Genomic DNA, 7,744 nt, shown 5'->3' with positions numbered 1-7,744 from the left:
TGAAGAACTAAGTCTGAAAGTTAAAAAGCCATGAAGAAAGCAAAAGGCACTTTTTTTTTTTTTTTTTGGTGAGAAAACCTTTACAATCTGTATGCCTGTGTTACAGTTTTATCTGCTTGCTTGAAAAACTTGGACTACCAGCACAATGTCATTGATCATTTCTCATGCTACTTCTTAATTAGATTAAATGAAAGGCAATGTAATTTTTTTTGCCTCTGTTGCAGTACTGAAGAGGATTTTTCGTGGCTTCATTGAGAAGAGGTACAGAACATCCTCAATTTTTTTCCCTGAAACCTAAAGTTTAAACTCTTGCTAGCACACTCCTAGACCAGGCCCTAATTTCTGGGGAAATTAAAAACATTTGGATGTTTCCAGAAGTCTCTTGAAATTTTCATGCATTTTCATCTCTACAAGTAAACTGATTTTAGGTATGATTAAATTAAGATATGGCCTTTTGTATATGCCAATAATTTCAGAGTGTTAAAAAAATTTCTATCCTCAATTCTCAATACTCAGGGCTGGAAACAAAAGGGAGAAAGAGAGTTAAGGCTATTATGTTTTTAAAAGTAGAAAACTGCCAAACTACTTTATAACAAAGTTATATAGTATCAGAAATAAAGTTATATAGTATCAGAAATAAATGCTCAGCAAGCTGGTCAAGTCCTCAATGATTTTTACCTCAGAGTGATCCCCCACAGATTTCTTATCTATTTATCTTTAAATGCTTAAAGAAATTCTTCACAGAGTTTTACATTCTTTCCACTGTGAAATGTGTCACCAGTGGTCATAACTTTACCCTAGCATGTGAGGTCCCACTGCAATAACCATGGCAGTATTTTTTTAGAACATGTTATTACTACATCCTAGAAATATTTTGTTGATCAAGCATCTTTCATAGTGAATAGTGTTTTGAATAGTGTTTTGCAGGGAAACAAGAATCAGAATGTCTTAGGCTAGTTTTGGAAAGAAAATATCACCAATGACCACGTGGCTTTTAAGTAACTTTTGGATTTCTCAGAAATCAAATCAAACAAAAAAAATATATGCAAGTTTTAAAATTCATTGTTTTAGGGAATTCTTGCATTGCAGCCATTGTTAGTTCTGGCTCAGCAGAATTGATTTCAAACTAAATGTTCAGTTTGTTTTTATTGGTATTGCTCTTGTGCTGACAATAGGTATTTGATTTCAGTTGTCTTTTCCCTTGTTTTGGTTCATGAATACCTGTCACAAGTAACTCCCCAGGCACTTTGTTTATCTGTCTTCTGCTGATTAAATGTACCATTACTCTAGATTTTAAAAGATCACTTTCCAAACAGAGGTCAGCAGCAAGACAGAGAATTTTCTCCTAGCATCTTTCTGCCTCTTTTAAAAATCAGAACTGGATGTCTTCATAAGGGATGTGCTATCCCCCACAGGAGCCATCTACTCTTTATAGAGTTTAATGAGTAAAGCACTCAAGCCTGTATTAATCCAAATTCCATTACATGGTTATAATAGTCTTTTTTTCAATTTTGAAGGTGTGCAGTTTAATTGTCAGTAGCAAAGAAAGATCTCAGTCTTTACTCTCAGGCTGATTTTGCCTCAGTTTCACCAAAGGTCCAGCAGTGCAGTCTGCATCAGCAGGTGAGTCCAGACCACAACGTTCCCTCCTTAGCTGTGTGTCCATCAGTCAATAACAAATGAAAGTGACCCTAGAAAGGTGTTGCCAAAATGTACAGCTATTCCCTCTATTTAATGCAAAATCACTTCCTAAAAGGTCTGAATTTCTACATCTGGTTTGAATCTCAATAGACAGAGATGAAGAGTTTAGTAGATAAAAGAGCACTTACCTGGGTGGTTATTTAACTTTTCAGGCTCATTTATCAAGTAGGACAAACCTCATTCAACAAACAGGTGTTTAATTGAATAGGTTTTTTCATCCATCCAATTTATGTTAAAATACTCTGTACTAATTAGTTCACAGTTACTCCCAAGCTGATTCACAATCAATTCATGTTATTCACAAACATTGCTGCTGGTTTTAGTTGAGAAGCAGTATTTTGAACAGACCTGAGATATTGCCAGGGTGCTGTAAATGTTGAGGCAAAATACTAATCACATAATGACAACAGAGAGCAAAACCAGGCAGAACGAGCAATACAGATTCAATTGCAGAAGGGGGAATGCCCTGCTTCACTGATACCTCTCTAAAACCATGTGGGCTTTTAGCAGGGAACAAGGAAATTAATTTGAATGACCTATGAGAAGAAGGGGAATGAAAAGGGATTTTGAAGGATGAAGGATGAACACGACCATAGTCTTCAGTACATCAGTCCCAAACTGTCTGTGAGAGGACAGAAGCATTATGGAAAGACTGGAAAGACCCTGGAAAGACTGAAATTTAGCAACCAAAGGACAAAGGAAAAAAGGCTGGCATGTGTATAAAGGACATAGAAGTGACTAGCTTTTGGACATTTGTATTGCAGGTGGGGTTACTCAGCATTCCTGCTACCTCCTCCAAACCACCATAATGTAAATTCCATTCTTTGTTTTTTGTTTGGGAAGGTTGCTGTGAGTTCTGCCCTGAAAATATTCTGGGTGTTGTCATATCTCTCATATCTTAGAGTTTTTATAGGAAAATCAGTCTGCTCTTCAGAAAAAGGCCAGCTGCTACTCTGTTCTGGTTTTGAGGGTTTGGTGGGTGGTAGCTCACTTCTAATGGTTTCCAGCTGAACACAACAAAATTCACAATACTTTCTTTCAAAATGGTTTTGAGTACAAACTTATGGAAAGAATATATTTTTAGACCTTGATTCCTTTTGGCTTTTAAGACACCATCCTCTGCTTTAACCATGGTAGAAAAATCTGTAAATATGGAATAAGTCAGTTTCCTACTTGTAGGAATGACACTTGAATCCCAGGTACATAACCACTCTTTAGAGGTGAACTGTATAACAACTGCATACTAAAGAACACTGGGCAAAAATAAGGAACATGAAACCCCAGTGTGGTGGATGGGGAGGATCTGGAACCTCAGAATGAGTGGTTTTTAACTTTTAACTTCATTTTAATTTAATATAATAACTATGTTTTAAATACTTTGAGATCTCAGCTGCCTTAGACAGTGTTAGGTGAGCAGAGAAGGGAAACCGGGAGGATGAGTTTTCAGTGTCAGCTTTATCTTGAGTTGTTTGTGACACAGCCCTTCAAGAATGAACATACATGATGAGGATTTCTGAACTCTAAAATGGAAAATAAAACTGAGAGATGTTGTTTTAAGATACTAAAGGCCTCAGCTTAACACAGGCTTTTGGAGCTGCTTTTTCAGCTCTGTAAATAAGAAATTATCTATGCCAAGAGACAAGGTGACAAGTCTTCTTTTCAAAGGAGCAGATGGCAGAAGCATTGGAGGCATCTTACTTCTTCCTTCTTCTGTGCAAATAAATACAATTTAAAATGCTGAACCTGATATGAAGTTTATTTCAATAATTAATGTAAGTGGTATGCACTTGGAGTCTAGGAATTCCCATCACTTCTGGGCAGTGTCCACAGAGAGTTCTTAGAACAGAAGAATCCTGTGTCCTTCAAACTGTCGCAGATTTCTTTTTTCACACAGAATGCATTCATTTGTTCTATCAGCATATTTGTGGAGATGTTAGAAAAATGTATAATATTTTTCTAACATCCAAAAAAAGTATAAAAGCAACATTTTCTATTTTGAAACCTAAGAATCCCCTCAAGTTTTGGCTGTTGCTTTAATCCCCCCACCCCAAGCCCCAACCCAGCTGCTCTTTGATCTGTCTCTTCCTAAGCAGATAAATATATTTTAAATTATTGCTAGCCCCAGGAGACCTGAACTGGTGCTAGCTAGCAATGAGATGTTTTAGGAAATATCACTAATGTAGGTGGAGAAAATGGCAAGGAGTTGCTAAGGGTGCAACATCTCGGCTAGTCCTGAGCCAAACTTAGGCTGAAATAAATGAGTGCAATGTTTGGTGTCTTCTCTTTGGATATTCAGCCACTAAACATCTCAGAAACTCTCCTGATTTCTCTGTCTTCTCATTAAGAATTGAAGAACAGGAGCTTCTAAGGAGAGCATTTTACTCGCATATTCGGCTTTGGTTTGAAATACACCAGGCTCACTGAAAGCTGGAGTCTGTGGAAATGTACAGACTTGGAGCTTAATTTTCCACTGCCTTTTGTCACCCATAAAATAGCAGTAAGCTGTGATCATTCTTATTTGTTGACTACTCCTGTCAATTAGGCTAGTTATGCCTAATTAGTGCCAAAGCTTTAAAAGAAATCAAACAGCACCTTGGGTTAGAGTCAGAGGGACATTTTCAGTGGCCTATGTAGAAACACATGCACCACATTACAGATATCAAGAGTGGAATTTTGGTCTTTGTACTGATTAAGACCTCCTGAATGAAAAGTCTAGGTAGCTTACAGGGTTAAAAGAGGGTGTTAATGTTTATGAAAACCAGTTAAGGGGCAGTAAGCCAAAACTCTACTTCTTTTGCATCAGCCACAGAGGGATGTAAAGCATCTCTTCAGTGTCAGGAGACAGTCTGGAGCAGCCTGGATGCCTTTCAGGCATGAGCAGATCTAAGACCAATCTGCATGCAACTCAGAGAGGCATCCTCACCTGCTGGGATGCAGACAGTTGATGGAAGATGCCTCTCAAGATGGAGAGAAGATGTTTCTCCACATGAAGTTTATTCCCAAAAAATAGGCTTGTTTCTCCTGTTTCAGTTTTTGAATCTAGAAGCAGTGGCCAGCTCAGTGCTCTTTGAAGAAGTCACTTGCTTATCAAGCTGTAGTGTCTCTGGTTTTGGTCTTCTCACCTACCTTTGTAAATCCCATATGCCATTCTACACATCAGAATCAGAATGAAGAATGAAGATACATCCTTTAAAGGTGACATTCATCTTGTCCTGCAGTTGTGTGCAGCTTGGTGAGCGAGGTATAGTCCTGATATGCTGGGACAAGGTACAAAAAAATCCCCTGAACAGGAACAAAAAATGAACCATAGCACTGGTTGTGCTTTTTGAGATCCACGCAGTCCTATTTCTTTACACAGAATCTAATTACACTGAATGAATCAAACCGTCCTGTAAAGCGAAGTTTCCCTCTTCCTCTTCCCAACTGCAGGCATTACCGAGCATGCACAACAACCTTTTTCAACAATATGTAAAAATTCTTAAAACTGTCTTAAATATAAGGTGAACAACATTGTTCATTTTTCTTCCAGTTCTGCCCTCAGTACCAGCAAAAGCGGCAAAAACTTTAACCTGCCCTAGTTTTCCTGTGGGAAGAGACCACCTAGGTCGGGGCTGGCAGTGTGTAGGACTGTTTATTTGATATACAAAATGTTCTATGATGTAGACAGCTGTGCCTCAGCTCTGGAGAACTGCTGTAGCTTTTTGCTAAAAACAAATTTTTATCACCCTTGAAAATTTTATTTTGGCTATATGAAGAGCTTTCTAATGGTCTATGGAATATTTCATTGGTTTATTGAAAATATATGTGGCTGCTGGTGATTCATCTTGCAGAGGATAATTAATTGGCCTTTTTAAGTGATCAATCTTGAATGATGTGATTGGAATTATTTGCTTAAAATAGTATTTCACTTATTGACAGTGTGCGGTTTCTGTTGTTCTTTTGATTTGTAGTGGCAGAATGCTCCAAATAAATACAGCTGAAGCTGCCTTACAGACAACAGGAAAAGATCTGTATTCTCTTGAAACCACGGGATTGTTTTCATTGAGTTCATGCAATGGACTCCTGGACATAATTAAACAACATGTGGAATTCATAAGCTCACAAAGCTCCCTTCACAAAGCCATTGCCCTAAAATGTATAGTTTTAAACCTCTTTAATGAAATCCTCAGAGCAACAAGTAACTCCTTCTCCCTACAAGTGGATTATTACAGTCTTCACAGCCTTGTGGAAGTTTTAATTGAAGGGCACTACTTAAAGAGATGGTGTGGGATGACTCTAAGGTAAGATTGATCAGTACAGGCAGAATTTTATTACAAGTGTCAATTAGATTGAAAAGTGTTATAAAAAAAGATCATTTGCATAGCTTTAGGGGACAAGGAGACACATTATTCTGAAATCTCCTGTGCTGATTGTTTAGTGATTCTCTAAGGGTAACAGGGAGGAAATATTCCCTCCTGCAAGTGAAGATAGTAGCCACTTTCTGACTGGCTTTGATTTAAAGCTCATTAATGAGATATGTGCAGCTAATTAAGAGCAGGGAGAATTCAGCTATATACCACAGTGGAGAAGAGCATTTATCAGAGAGGATTGGACTCTTGCCCTATGGAAGTTCAGTGCTGTGCTACCAGGAACAATTCAGTTCCAGTGCTGCAGAGAAGGGCAATATAGCAAATAGCTAAAACTGGTTTAAGATATGTTTTTCCCCCTAGAAAAATATAAAGTTGCACTGACAGTGCATTCTTTTAGTGAAAACCCTCATTTTTATTAATTCAACATAGTAAGAACAAGGTCTTTCTTTTCATTTTCACCCTTTTTACCTCTGGAGGGAAGGGACAAATTAGAAGATAGAAAGCCTTTGGCTGCTGCAAGTACATCTTTTTTGGAACTTGAGATAGATAACATCAGTATCTACAAAAGTATTTTAGTTGGAGAACCCTACCAAATCAAAGCTTTCTGCAGCCCCCCACTTTGCATATTTCTGTTTTCATCACAAAAAAATGAAAATGCAATCACAGAAATGATTGTGCATAAATTAGATTTTTTCTCAGACTGAAATATGTCTGAAAGATGAACACCAGACATGCGCCTTGCTTGCTCCAGCTGCTAGTGAGCATCCAGGCCCATCAATATATAAACATAGGCATCTGTGAATATTTGTAGGCTTGCTATTTACATTCCACTAAAGTCAGTGGAAATAGATAGACCTAAATAGACCTAAATATTGTGACATTTTGGACATCCTGAGCACCTACCTGGCCTCCAGGACACCTGTTCTGTCAGCTAGTACAGGTGGTGTAGAGATCACACATGGTATAGAGTAAATGAAGGTGCTGACCCCCACCTTTACACAACAGAGCCAGTGGACCCCAGAGATCCATTCAGTTCACCTGAAAGTAGGAGTGTGACAGGCTGGAATGAACTGAGACCTGTGTTAGGCAATGGCCACAGACAGGGCTGCACACTGTGGGAACAAGGGTAATACATTTTGTCATTTCTTCTGTCACTTCCCACTTCACTCCAAATCCAGCCATCCAAAATTTTCCTCATTTTGTGAAAGATAGTGAATACTCATTGCCAGCTGGAAATAATGAGAAATTGAAATATTCTGGGGAAAGTATACACAACAAAATATCAAACTTCTGCCTTCAGAAGTTTCTTTCTGTGTGTTTTCCAACAGATGACTTCACATCAAGACAAAAATATATGTTAAGAAAAGTAAGTTTTTCAGTATTGTGTGACTTTGGAACTCCTCTATGCAAGGGAGAGCTAGGCACATCACATACTCCCAGCCTAGAACATGAATATCATCTCCTGGCTGTATTTTTGTCCACAGATTTGGCATAGTGTTTCTTTAGGTGGATGAGATCATCTTGAGGGAAATTAAAACTAGAGATCTATATTAAAATTTTTTCAATACAGTGCATATCTGATTTACTAAATTTAAAATTTTATTTTGTTCATTTTTCTGTGGTAGTATTGTAGTTTATGGGAAATACCTTTATTGTCAGAAGAAACAGATTTGTTATGAATATTTGCAGTTTCT

General features: G+C 37.8%; 1 long non-coding RNA gene across 1 annotated transcript; it reads left to right on the top strand.

The window, feature by feature from the left end:
- The first annotated feature begins 218 nt into the window (after window positions 1-218).
- Window positions 219-5,943, top strand: LOC127059884 (uncharacterized). The gene is made up of 3 exons (XR_007778202.1): window positions 219-261; window positions 1,518-1,623; window positions 5,652-5,943. It is a non-coding gene; the product is annotated as an uncharacterized LOC127059884 (long non-coding RNA).
- The last annotated feature ends 1,801 nt before the right edge of the window (window positions 5,944-7,744 follow it).

This window comes from Serinus canaria, chromosome 1 (genome assembly GCF_022539315.1).
Source record: "Serinus canaria isolate serCan28SL12 chromosome 1, serCan2020, whole genome shotgun sequence".
Lineage (NCBI taxonomy): Eukaryota > Metazoa > Chordata > Aves > Passeriformes > Fringillidae > Serinus > Serinus canaria.
Note: the sequence above shows the minus strand (reverse complement) of the source record. Positions and strands in the feature narration are given on the sequence as shown.